This window comes from Alexandromys fortis, unplaced genomic scaffold (assembly GCF_014885135.2).
Source record: "Alexandromys fortis isolate MF-2015 unplaced genomic scaffold, M_Fortis_MF-2015_v1.1 scaffold_4, whole genome shotgun sequence".
NCBI lineage: Eukaryota > Metazoa > Chordata > Mammalia > Rodentia > Cricetidae > Alexandromys > Alexandromys fortis.
In genome coordinates this window covers 5,309,605-5,324,187 of record NW_026067944.1, presented here as the reverse complement: position 1 = coordinate 5,324,187, position 14,583 = coordinate 5,309,605, and the positions used below count along the sequence as shown (strand labels likewise).

General features: G+C 35.6%; 1 long non-coding RNA gene across 1 annotated transcript; it reads left to right on the top strand.

Annotated features, from left to right (window-relative positions):
• The first annotated feature begins 3,799 nt into the window (after positions 1–3,799).
• LOC126505635 (uncharacterized) lies at positions 3,800–9,657 on the top strand. Its single transcript, XR_007592948.1, has 3 exons — positions 3,800–3,933; positions 5,766–5,968; positions 9,534–9,657. It is a non-coding gene; the product is annotated as an uncharacterized lncRNA (long non-coding RNA).
• The last annotated feature ends 4,926 nt before the right edge of the window (positions 9,658–14,583 follow it).

Below are 14,583 nucleotides of genomic sequence, written 5' to 3'. Positions count from 1 at the left end.
GCTGGCTCTGGAACAATTAATGGAAAAAGTGCTTAGTTTTAATGAATTGCTTGAGAGGATCAGAATACATCACTTGTGACTTTTTATATATTTATGTGAGCAAGAAGTGCTAAAATTAAAGTCATTAAAACTGTTTATTTACATCAACACTCCGAAGCACAGCTTACTTTACTCCATTAAATGGAGTCTGCTCTTTCTGTCCTTAAATAATGGCATTGTGTTAATTGTCTACTTTTGCTGGAAAAGTTTAAAAAATGTACCTATTGTTATTTTCGGAACTCAGTTTACTGTAACTTCTTCATATATTCAAAGTGAAATACGAGCTTGTGATATATTGAAACCAAAATGGAGTGGAGTTTTGATAAAAATTAAATAATCCCTGAAAAATAATGGGTAAAGTAAACATCTTATAGATGTTTCCATTTCTCCCATGGAGGAAGAGATGTCCCAATTGCTAGCTGTCCCTGAAGGATACTGAGGGGTTTAAAGCAGAGCCCTGAAGAAAATGCCTCTGATTGGGAAATGCTTTTTAAGCATGCTGACTTAAGGCAGTTCTCTACTGCAATCTGAAAATTCACTTTATCCTCATTTTTACATATTGAGAAATTCACTCTTAACACTTACTTGTCCTTGGTCACAAAAGTCACATCTAAAGAAGTTACTTCAGTTCTCCCAAGATTTAGAAATATTTTCCCGTTAGAGTGTAGCAGTAAGACGCATCAAATATGAAGCCTAGGACTATAACATGAACAGGTAGATGTAAAAGTAGATACTTTAATATATGCTTAGAAGCATAATTTTTCTTTAATCATCCCTGAGCATGCTTTTAAAACTCACTCTTGTAATCTCACATTTAAATTATCTACATATTCTGTTTCTAAACTGCTGGCAGAAGCTGGGAGAAGCTATGTTATTCTCCTGTTTCTCATTACCTAGCACCCATTGCCCAAGACGTGACAAGCATATAGCCAATGTTTGTTGACTCTACAAAAAAAAAATAAATGTGAGATGGGACAAAGGGAACATCCTTTCTGCTGTCGTTTGGAAATCAGTTGCTAACAAAATACTTCACATTTAAATATGTGCTTACTCATCGACTCAGCAATTTTATTTCTGAACATTTTCCCCAAATTCGTGATGAGATTCATGACCAAGATGTGTTTTCCCAGATGGTGACATAGAGCCATTATAATGTTGTTTCCAATAGGCAGAAATTGGAAACCTCATAATTTTCTAATTTAAAAATCATGCAGTAGGTCAACAATGGAACAGTGAGAAGTCTTTAAAAATGATGTATTCATGTATTTATTGGTTATGAGAATCTCGTGATATATGTTAGTAAGTGCAAACATATGGCTGCACACATATAGAAACACCTTTATCCCTTTATATTTATTTTCATATGTGTGCCCACGTGCATGTGTGTGTGTGTGTGCGCACACGTGTATGTGTTTATACATGCGTGCATGTGCACATGAATTCAGTGCCCACAGAGGCCAGAAGAGAATGTTGGATCCTGTGCAGCTGGAGTTACATGTGGTTATGAACTGCCTGGCATGGATACTAGGACAAAATTTATGCCTTATGGAAAACTAGCAAACACTATTAACAATTAATCCATTTCCCAAGCCCCAAGACTGCAACCTTAATATCATCCACTGGTCACATGTGAATTTGGGGTGGAGAAGACATAAAAATTTGGATGATAACAATATGTTGAAAAAATTATCTGAGAGGCAAAATAAGAGATGACAAGTATTTCAATAATTCTATTATTTTAAAAGATTCTAGTAATGCATGCTAATATTGACTGGGTAAAATATCAGTTAACTATCAGTAAGTGAACATGTGATTTTAATCATGTTGGCCCAAAGTTCCTTGGAAGAATAATTACTGTAACAACTAAAACCCAAACCAAAAACTTACCATGTTCTGTCTTCCTGGCTGTAGTGAATGCTGTCGTTGGTCTTAGTGCAGAATGAGATGCAAATAAAACCGTTAGATCACAGCACTAGAAAGACAAACGCAAAGAAGCAGACAGATAGATATTTGGACGAGTTTTATTATAGAGATAAAAGTGGTCTTTTGGTAAAGGGATTTTCTACTAAGCCTGCCAACTTGAGTTTAAACTCCTGAACCCACACGGTGGAAGAAGAAACAGATTCCTCCAAGTTGTCCTTTGACCTTCACACGTGTGCTATGAGCTTGTACACTTACACCCCACATACATTCACTCCATAAATAAATAGTGTAAATTTAAAACAATTTAGAAAGTGAGGTTAGAATATAGAAATTTACAAAACCAATCCATTGAAGCAGCTGTGAAATAAACTTTTAGCATTTATTTCGAACTTGTAAGGTTTTTAAATTTTCATCCTTAAGTCTTCCAGTTATAGAGGCCTGGAAATAATGGACACACTTGCCCTGCTAGGGTCCATGAAGGGAATTCATTTCCTGGCTTCTTATTCATTATGATCTTTGTGGTTGAACTTTCCAAGATGACATAAAGCTCTGGAACTCTAAGTGCCTCTGCTATAGAGGACTTTTTCAACAATGGTAGTCGTCTTCTATGCCATTCCAGTTTTTTTTTTTTTTTTTTTTTTTTTTTGGAAAAGACTGTGATTGCCAGTTTACAAATCTCATTTTTTCAACAAGGAACTTTGCCCATATGACTGCAAACTTAGTTTTGAGTGTTAGGCCAACATGATTAAATATGAGAGACGTCCAGGTTCCTTTTATTATGTGAACTAAATGGAGCGTCCCTTATGGAGACGCTCTGATTATTCAGCTCAACTAAAAGTAGTTCTTTTGACGTTTGCAGAAGATATTAATATTAATTTTGTTACTTGAACATTTGCTTTTCATAGGACAAAATCCTCATGGGTGGCCAAGGCTCACATATGCTGTTTGTTATGTTGCTTTATCAGTTCCTGATGATACAGCATGGAACTCAAATCTAAATAAAACTGGTTTCTTGTGTCCCCCATGTCGTGATATGTTGGCACATACTGTTGGTTAAGTAACTTGGAGGAAGAATAAAATACTTCTGCTCAATAACTATAATACAATACAATTAGAATCCTTTGTGAAACATTCTTATTGCCCTCCCTAATAATGGCATTATAGACAAAAACTTTTAGTATTTCCATTGTAATGCATACTGTTTATGTGCTTATTTTTCTTTAGCTTTTAAAATATTTTTATAGTGACATATAGCAACATGGGATTTAAAACATCAAAATTGGTATAGTAAAACTGAGGACATTTGGCTCTTTTGGTCAGCTTAAGGTTTGTAACACATTTTTACTCTTTGTCACGAGTGCAATAAAATGTGTGTTATAATGACGTTCATACAGACAATGTTTGGTTACTTATATGGAACTGTTATATTAACTATAGCATTGATGGAATCTGGAGAGACATTTTTGTTAGGAGGTTTTAATTTTTAATTGAATTTCCTCTTTTACTGATGCATAAAATGCTTACGGATTTTTTTTTATTACCAAGCTATTTTATTTTAACCATACAGCAGGGAATTTTTGTGGTTATTTCTCATGCTTCCATATCCTGTATTCAATGTGAAATCTTTATCAAGCCTTTAAATATAATAAACCTTAAATATAATTACTTTCCTGATCTGGAGGCTCTCAAACTTTCGTGTTCAGGATCTTAGGCTATCACTTCTGGACATGTTTCCAAGGTTCTTTATGCTGTTACTCATATGTTTGTTTCTTTCTTACAGGTAATCATCCTTGCTTGAAGATGTTCGTGAATGTTTTCATCTCTGGGGTTTGGTTGCCAAGAATATAATTCTTAAGCTGAATATAATTCTTATGTCTAAGCAAGCTGAATCGTGTCTTCTGAACATGGTGTAGTTGCACACATGAACGCACAGCATTTATAGTTACTGGCACAAGAACTGCTTGAGATTAAGTGAGTTAAAATTCCAGCATGGATGGGGGAAGGGATATTGAGGAAAAGATAAGTATCCAGATAGGATCATCTAGCAAAGAGAATTATCCCTTGTGAAGATATGTCATCTCAGGGTAAGCATCTCTGAATACTAAACAGAATTCATTTAAAAACCAAAGGTGGCTTTGGAGTTGAACAAGGCTCTGTCCTTCTCTGAATCTAAGAATGTTGTTAAAAGAAAATTTCAGAGTTTCTGTCTCATGTCAAGAGCTGTCTGGTATGGGACAAAAAGAAAGAATTTAGAAAAACTTACTTTTCTTCATACTTATTTTTTCTCTATCATACTCTTCATTGAATATATTTCTGTATAAACAATGTTCAGTTTTCCATAATGAACAATGAATTTTCCTGCAGTAATCTTTGACATTTTTAGGAAGAAGATGGGGACCCACAACATCTCCACCTAGTTGATATGATGTCATGATGCTGATAGCACTACTATAAGACCTGTTTTGGGTACCAGCTGCCAAGATGGTTCCAACTTGGTTAGCTAAAATGGTACACTATTATTTACAATGTTCTGGCCAGAACCACAAATAGGAAACTCAGAGAAACCTTACCAAATACTCAGAGACTATTTTCAATTATATCAGACAGTAATCTTGGAACTTACCCATCATTTTACTTTCACTGGATCCCATAGAAAGAACATCATCCCCATGACAGCTGGGAGTAATTCTAGAAGACAACGTCTTTTCTCCCAACAAAATTTATCCTCAGTGTTAGAGACATCATTTGGGTGTTGATTATAATTGGTATAGGGTTGGGGGTTGGAAAAAAATTATGTAAGCTTAGGGATCTCTTTAAAAAAAAGGAAATTGGTTTTATCCCATGCTTTTTCAGTCCCAGTCCAGCTGGCCTTGGTGAGCTCCTGTTAGATCAGTCCCACCGTCTTAGTGGGTGGGTGCACCCCTCGTGGTCCTGACTTCCAGACTCTCTGAACATGGCGGACGATGAGGGCTGATGAAAAGCCAAGGACAATGGCACTGGGTTTTGATCCTACTGCATGTACTGGCTTTGTAGGAGCCTAGCCTATTTGGATGCCCACCTTCCTAGACCTGGATGGAGGGAGGAGGACCTTGGACTTCCCACAGGGCAGGGAACCCTGACTGCTCTTTGGACTGGAGAGGGAGAGGGAAAGGAGTGGAGGGTGGGGGGTGGGGGGAGGGGGATGGAAAAGGGAGCAGAAGAGGAGGTAGAAATTTTTAATAAAAAAAAAGGAAATTGGATGGGATAATAGATTAGTGTGAGCTTACTCACACTGATAATAATAGTGGGTAATGGAGTGAATACTTGTGAACTATTATTTATAGGCAATTTACATTGGTATAGATACATTGGTATAGATTCTTATATATTGATACAAATGTTAATTATATTGAATATGTTCCTATTTTTGTCTACAATATTTGTATACCTAGGCAATGTTATTTTGTCATACTGTTTGCAAGCATGCTTCCACCTCTGTTTAAGACATTTTGTATATTGATACAATTTTAGGATATATTTATTATATTGCAATATACATTCTACCTCTGATCAAGATACGTATACATTGTTTACATTTTGAGGTCATTGTCCGCATTTGTTTCACAGTTGCTTTAAGATTATTTAATATTCTAATATGAAGACCTAATCTTTAAGTTATATTCATGTTTGCCATACTTAAAGTTAGACCAATCAGGTTCTTTAGATACATAGAGAATGTATTCTGCATAGAAAGGTAATCTTTAAACACTTCAAATAGCTGTAGAATATGGCATTTAAATAACTTAGTGTTCTGTTGATGTAAGGCATGATGTTCCTGGCAGCACTGATCTATTCCGGAGAGAATATTGAACACTGAAGACAATCCACTTGGAGCTTGTTTTCTTCTTAGCAAAACTGGCCTTTGGACAAGGAACAGCCCAGGCATCAACCACTGACAAAATGCACCGTGTTCAGACAGGACAAGCAGGATACAAGAAAAAAGACTGTCAAATGTTGCCATTAGAGGGTAAGATGGTTTTGAAAATTTTTCTGCCCTTGAAATGATCAGTCAGTTACTCTAGGCTTTAGCTAAAGTTGGTTGCTCCAACATTGCAAAAGAGACTTTAGGTGATTGCCCAGGTAGCCAGTTGTCACTATCATTTGTTGTATATTTTGCAAATTGCTTGATTGCACTTTTTGTTTACTCAAGCAATATTATTTCCCTTCTTGGGTCTTCAATGGGTTGAACACTAGAGTGTTTTAGTTACTTTCCTATCATGGCTTGGCCAAGTTTTTTATTAGACAAGATTTAAACTCCTTAGGATAGGAAAACTATTAAAACATTTATCACATGTTTCTTGCTTAATATTGTTTATGTTGGTTGTAATTCTAATTTTTATACCTGATATTGTTCTTATTTTATATAATTTTGTATTCGGCTTAGAACTCTCTTATTTAAACAAAAGGGGGAGGTGCTGTAGGAATTTCTACAGCCAGTAGTCTTTAAGTTACTCACCCACTTGGGCACAGCCTCTTATACTATATATGCCAATGTAAAGTGCACGTCCCATCTCTCTTCCAGCTGCGGGATTTGGTTGCTGTTCCCTGTTTAAACATAGGACTGTAATCTGTGTGTCTACCCCCAAATAACCCTTTATTATACCCAATTCTGAGCTGGTGTGGGATTTCTTTTAAGCATCCATCTTCACAGGAGAAAAATTTGTAATCTCAGGAGGTGGAAATAGGACAAGTTGGCTTGTAAGATTATCCAGTGAGAGGGCCTGCTATTGAGAGTAAAATTAACCTTTGTGGAAGATACCTGACATCAGTATTTGGTCTTCATATGCATAGCTGTGTGCACACATGTATATGTACTTGTACTTATGTGCTCACATATGTGAACATGTGTATTCTCATTCACTTTCCTTAAAAACACATACAAATACGAAACTGAAAAAATATCAACAACAATGAAAACACTCAAATCAGCTGTTAGTATTCTTTTCTTGTAAGCACCTAGACTATTATTAGTAATACAACTGTACAATCATTTTCATTCTTTACTTTGAGATTGTACTCGGCCACATCCACAAAATCTGACTGTCATACCCAACTTCTCTATTAAATTCAAGCGTCTAATATACTGGAATATTTGACTCTTTGCAGATATCCAGCTTATTATTTAAAAGCATTTGCAACCTTCTTTTGACAAATTAAACTCTTCATTCATTGTTCGTGATTTTGTTTGTTTTTTGTTTGTTTCTTATGTTAGTGAACGAGCCACTCAAGTCAGAACAGTGAATAAAAATTTCTAGTCTCTTTTAACTCCCAGTGTCATGGCTTGGATAAGAATGGTCCTCACAGACTCACATGTTTGAAAGCTTGAACCCCAGTTACTGGAGCTACTTGGAAAGGATTAGGGGTGAATCCTCATTGGAGGAGGTATGGGGGTGGGCTTTGAGGTTTCAAAAGCTCACACCAGGTCCGATACCTTCCTTTCTGCCTGCTGCTTGAGAATCCAAAATACAAAGCTTTCAGCTACTGCTCACCGCCAAGCTTTTCTGCTTCTCACAATGTTGATCATGGACTACCTCTCTGAAACTGTAAGCAAAACCCAATTAAATGCTTTCTTAAAAGAGTTACCCTGGTCATGATATCTTTTCACAGCAGCAGAACAGTAACTAGGGCAGAGGGGAAGTAATCATTTTGTTCATAGGGTCTTGGTCTCATCTCCATTCTTTCTGTTACTAGTTTGAAGCCTCTTTATTTTGCACAGGACTTTTACCTATTTGAGGAGGGTTGATCTCTAGTCTACCCATCCCACTGCTTTTAAAACAAGATCACCGTCCAACACTATTGAGAGTCCATTGATGGATTCCAGTTGTTATACAGTCAAACTCATTTCCTATGATATCAACACATTTCCACCATCAGATTTTTGCTTACATTTTGGTTTTCTCTTTCTCTTTCACTTATTTTCTCTTGAGTGTGTGTGTGTGTGCACACACACAGCCAAAAACTCTGTTTCAGGGTTGCCTCTGGACCAGAAGTACTGTGCAACTTGCTTAACAGAATGACTTTAAACTTACCAAACTAACTTTGAAATTTTTCCTATTCTTTAAATAATTGATTAATAATAGATGGTCGGGTATTTTTTCTGTAGAGTCAAAAATTAACAAGAAGCCAAATCCTCTTTGATAGAACTTGTATAAGGCATCTAAAATTAGTGTAGTCTTAAAACATGACTCTTTCATTATGTTTCAATATGCATGAAAGTGAGCTGGCCAAAATTATTTTCATGCAAGAGCATGATTTATAAAGTTAACTATGTAAAAACTTAAAAAATATGAAACAACCAAGATATTCTGTATAAAAGCATGGATCTTATGTGAAAGCTTATCTAATAACAGAAAATTGTTTTAGGGCAATGTAATCAAAACATAAAAAGAAATGAAAGCAACTGTTTTCTTTTTATTTGTTTTTATTTTATATATCTCCATCATGAAGTATATTTTAAGACTTCCAGCTCTTGGCTATTTTCATTTCCTGGAAATTTTTTCATTTGTTTTGTGCATCTCTGACTTCTGAGAGGTTTATTATTCACTCTGTCACTCTTCCTTAACTTGTTTCCCCCCATAAATAAAATCCAATCATGGAAATAAACTATAAACAGATCTTTATAATACTTTCCTATAGGAAGAAATATAATTCTATGTGATTTCAAAATTTAGATGAATCCATCCCAAAGTCCTGTTCATGAAATTTATATAGACAAGTAGGGGTTTTGTTGCATAGCCTCTTCATTGACTCAAACATATGATTCTGCAAATATGTCCTTTCCTATTATTACTTCACAAAATTGCCATGGGAACCTGGCAAGATTATAATGTTCTTAACTAATTATGTCCAATTATTGAGAAGTTAGAATTACATGGATTAGTTTACCATGATAACTAATGTTATCTGGAATTGCAGATCAAGATCAATGTTATGTATTAAAATATACTTAACCATTAGAGAATAAAGGTCAGTTTCTTGTCTAGGGACCAACAGAATTTTCAATTAGGGAGGGCTGACTACTGAGATAATGTAATGTTATAATGATTAATATTAATTTAGCCTAGAGCTTAATGCCTATGCTTAGCTGTTACTAGACTTGTTTGAAACATTTAACATGGCTTTTTAGAATGAGCCAGCATTTGCTAGGAGGACTTGGCCTTCTGAATACTAGATCTGTGTAATCCTCAGATGTCCTGCTCATGCACTGGGGGCAGGTGCAAGTAATATGGTTCACATTCTACATGTAGAAGAAATTTGATAACACTCTCCTATTCTCCAAAGTTGCAGAAATCACTCTGATGTGACTTTCTCTTCAAAATCTCCTCTATAAGAGCAGCTTATGGCATTGCATTAGTCACCTGATGTCCACTACCATGGGAACTATGTGCAGTAAATATGACATTCAGGGAAAAATATGTCAAAATGAAAGTCTGCTAAATAAAAAAATTCTAATATACATACTTGATACACTTAGCTTTAAAAATATTTGACTTAGTTTTATTCTTAATTTTTTCTTATGATTTTATTTCCAGAACATATTATGGACAAGTGTTTACATGTAAAATACTAACTCGCATCACTTCACAATGTAAACTTGTCTTAACATGGTAAGTATTCTAAAAGTCGGCAAACTATAATCTGTAATTTTGATGCTAAAGTCAACATTGTGTATTAAGTTCCCATATCCCCAATATTAAATATAACTCATTAGAAGATTTGTCACTGTCTATAGGATGGTTTTCTAAACTGATCAAAAATGCCCATCCTTTCTAAAAATATAATTAAACCCAATATTTTCATTGCCTGTTACTTATTGCTTAGAAAAATGCAAATTATTATTTAAGGTTCTTATTTGAAAAATTTATTAGAAGAGTAAATTTTTTAATAACAATATTTGATTATATTATAAACATAAAATTTTATAATCTGTAAGAAAAAAGCAAAGATTATATAAAATAAATAAAATAAAATAACAAGTTGTTCCCTATGCAATCTTCAGATGCTGGAGAAAAAAATGCCCAGAAAAGCCTGGTGTATATTTTGGTAGCATACAACAATCAGTAAAACTAAAACAAATATTTCTATTTCTTGAAAAAAATCAATGAATTCCTTTAATAAATTTGTAACTACTTTGTCCTCACCATTGTATAATTAAGATTGGTAAGGTTTCCTGTCAGTAAAAACAAAAGTATGTGAAGTGAAACATACATTTCATTGAGGTGTTACTATGATATCGAGGTGAATAACTCAAAGAAAAATTTTCAACCAGTAAAGGGAAAATATCACCCATTAGTGGTCATTATTGGTTCATGAAATATCTCCACAATAACTTTTACTTGTAAAAATATTTGAAATGCTATACATTTCTAAACTTTTGAGAGAACATCAATTTTTATATATTTAGAATATATAATTCTAAATATAGAAATATATTATATAGAAAATATAATATATTTAGAAGATATGATTATAACTTCATCTCTTTGATGTTTAAATTTTCAAGGACTACTAGATAAGATATTAATATTGATTCACAAAAATAATAGCACAATATACAATATTTATGGTCTGTATTAATAAATGCATTGTGTCGAACATATTATTTTTGGAAAAGTTTTTGGATTTGTTCACTTTTGGTGCAAAATATGCACAAGAAAGCCAGATTTTTAACTGTTGGTAATGAAGTTTGAGGTGTTTTGTGTGAAGGTGATTAATAATTACCTTAATGTGTGAAATTCAAGAGTGAATATTGTTTACAGTCTCATTGATCATAGAACTTGAAAGTGTATCTCAAATAATAACACATTTGATCTTTTTAATTTTTAATTTTTTTAATTTTTATTTATTTATTTATTAAAGATTTCTGTCTCTTCCCCACCGCCGCCTCCCCTTTCCCTCCCTCTCCCCCAATCGAGTCCCCCTCCCTCGTCAGCCCAAAGAGCAATCAGGGTTCCCTGCCCTGTGGGAAGTCCAAGGACCACCCACCTCCATCCAGGTCTAGTAAGGTGAGCATCCAAACTGCCTAGGCTCCCACAAAACCAATAGGTGCAGTAGGATCAAAAACCCATTGCCATTGTTCTTGAGGTCTCATATTTGATCTTTATAGGGACTATTTTCATGAAAATCATATGTTTCCATATATATAAACTATATAAACTAAGCAGTTGTGCAATGCTTTCCCTGATAGACTGTGGTTACTCAGTGCATACCGGGTATTAGAATGAAGTGGCAGACTGACTGGATGAGATGAACGTACAGAATAGTCACACCTCCCATGGAAGCGTGTGCCACTGGAGCAGTGAGCAAGCTCTGATATGTTACCAGATGCTGAATCTTTACCATCATAGAAAGTGTTAAATAGAAGCAACAAATATCTTGGAAGGTGGATTTGGTTTTTAGAAGTTCAGATTTTAATTATTCATGGTTTTACGGCTTTTACTACTTTGTTTAGCTTTACATAAAATGCTTAATTAAAAAGTATATTGTAATTACATTATATTTAATTTATATCTCATATAACTATGAGAGAAGGTCATTAAATCTATTAAAAAATAAAGATGGAAAGAATAAAACAGCTAAAAAAAGAAAGCATTTACCCCTTAAAAAGGTGAGCTTTTGTGTGTATGTAAGTGTATTGTGTGTGTACATGTGTGTGTTTCTGTGTGTGTTTGTGTTTGTGTGTATGTGTGTATGCAAGTGCAGATCAGAGGGCAACCTAAAGCAGTTTCTTTTGCCAAGGCAGGTTCCAGGGATACACCCCGCATTGTCAGGCTTGGAGAAAACACCTTTTCCTGCTAACACACCTCACCCATCCAAGGCATATGACATTTACAGCAAAGAAGTTTTTCTAAAAAGTCTACCAAACATCACTATATAACGTCAATATCTATGTAATTATTAAAAATTTATATAATTTTAATTTTTTGTATCCTGACTTTTTTACTAGTAACTTTGAGTTTATTTGTACTTAAAAGTTTATATATATTAAAATTAGGTTGTACATGATATTCTGATAGTCTTTATACATTATTAGTGGATATTTAATCTAAAATATAACTATATTCTATAAATTTATAAATAATTTAAATATAATTTGAATTAGTTTTACTAAAATGCAGAAGACTCTATCTAATAAGTCATTTATTTTTTTACTGTGAAGGAAACTTATTTACCTGTTTTCCTTCCATAAAAGCCACGAGTTTCCCAAGGAAATTTTGAAGGCATTGAGGGTTTCTTATGCTAAATTTTTAATTAAGCACAAGCATTATTTACTTAGGGCAATTACACTAAAGAAAGAATTGTACCACTGTCTAAAGATTAATCAACATTTTGGATGTTATCAGATGCTTTGAGAAAAAGTTCACACTATGAGTAATCATTATCCCATCAGATATATTATAAATACAAATTCATCATGCGCGAACACATATGTTGATTATATAATAGTTTACATATGTATACATAACATAGCATATGATTTTTCATAATTCATGTAAACTCTTCATTGTCTTCTAATCCTGGAAGTCCAGAGACTGCAAAGGTTTGGGGGCTGATTTGAGTCAGGATCTCCACCTCTTTCTCTAATCAATGTAATTCTATTCTCCTCTCTATAGATTTTTATCTTAAGTGTTAGCTTCTTTTTTTTCTTTTTTTTTGTTTATTTTTTTTTAGTTGTTGAAAAAAAAATTACCGCCTCCTCCCCGTTTCCCATTTCCCTTCCCCTCCTCTCACACATCGCCCCCTCCTCACACTCCCCTACCCCTCTCCCACTCCATTCCCCTTCCCTCTTGAGAATGAAGAGCAGTTCAGATTCCCTGCCCTGCGGGAAGTCCAAGGTCCTCCCACTTCTATCCAGGACCAGGAAGGTGAGCATCCAAACAGACTAGGCTCCCACAAAGCCAGTTCATGTATTAGGATTGAAACCTAGTGCCATTGTCCTTGGCTTCTCATCAGCCTTCATTGTCTGCCACGTTCAGAAAGTCTGGTTTCATCCCATGCTTATTCAAGGCAACCCAGAGACTGGGAGAAGATCTTCACCAACCCTGCAACAGACAAAGGTTTGATCTCTAGACTATATAAAGAACTCAAGAAACTAGACTTTAAAATGCTAATTAACCCAATTAAAAAATGGGGCACTGAACTGAACAGAGAATTCTCAACAGAAGAAATTCAAATGGCCAAAAGACACTTAAGGTCATGCTCATCCTCCTTGGTGATCAGGGAAATGCAAATTAAAACAACTTTGAGATACCATCTTACACCTGTCGGAATGGCTAAAATCAAAAACACCAATGATAGCGTTTGCTGGAGAGGTTGTGGAGTAAGTGTTAGCTTCTTAAGGGGGTGAACCGGTTATACAAGCAAGGCTATTTCTCTTCCACCATAGCAAAGAAAGAGAAGTTTACAGTGACTGTCTCAAATTCTCCATGGCAGGTAACTAAACAAAAACCTGGTTGCTTTTGATTATTTAATATGAAGTAAAAATCAGCCCTCCACCCCAAGTTTGTGTTTGAAAAGAGTGATAGGGGAGTCGGGTCCCAAGGCACTGCAGCTGGGTCAAAGCCTTGGAGCCTCTATCTTGTTCACTAGCTTCTCCACTGCTCACTTGTCTAGCAGGTAACTGGCCAAGGAGTCAAGAAATAAATCTAGTGACAGTGTCCTTTGCTTTGCAGAAGCTTCTCAGTTTCAGTAGGTCCCATTTATTCAATGTTGCCCTTAATGTCTGTGCTGCTGGGGTTATACGTAGGAAGCGATCGCCTGTGCCCATCTGTTGTAGGGTACTTCCCACTTTCTCTTCTATCAGGTTCAGTGTGTTCAGACTGATATTGAGGTCTTTGATCCATTTGGACTTGAGTTTTGTGCATGGTGATAGATATGGGTCTATTTTCATTCTTCTACAGGTTGACATCCAGTTGTGCCAGCACCATTTGTTGAAGATGCTTTCTTTCTTCCATTGTATACTTTTAGCTCCTTTATCGAAAACTCACTCATAATTGGTTTCTAGAGATAAATAAAGAACCTTCATCTGGAGATGGATGGAGATAGAGACAGAGACCCACACTGGAGCACTGGACTGAGCTCCCAATGTCCCAAGGAGGAGCAGAAGGAGGGAAAATATGAGCAAAGAAGTCAGGACCACGAGGGGTGCACCCACCCACGGAGACAGTGGGGCTGATCTATTGTGAGCTCACCAAGGCCAGCTGGACTACGACTGAAAAACCATGGGATAAAACCGAACTCTCTGAATATGGCGGACAATGAGGGCTGCTGAGAAGCCAAGGACAATGCCACTGGGTTTTGATCCTACTTCATGTTCTTGCTTTGTGGGAGCCTAGCCAGTTTGGATGTTCACCTTCCTAGACCAGGATGGAGCGGGGAGGACTTTGGACTTTCCACAGGGCAGGGAACCATGACTGCCCCGCAGACTGGAGAGGGAGGGGGAGAGGGGGGGAGGGGGAGAGGAGAGGGAGGAGGGGGGAAAAGGGAGACGGGGAGGGAAATGGGAGGCGGGGAGGAGGCGGAAATCTTTTTTTTTTCAATAAAAAATTATATTTAAAAAAAAAAGAAATAAATCTAAAACAT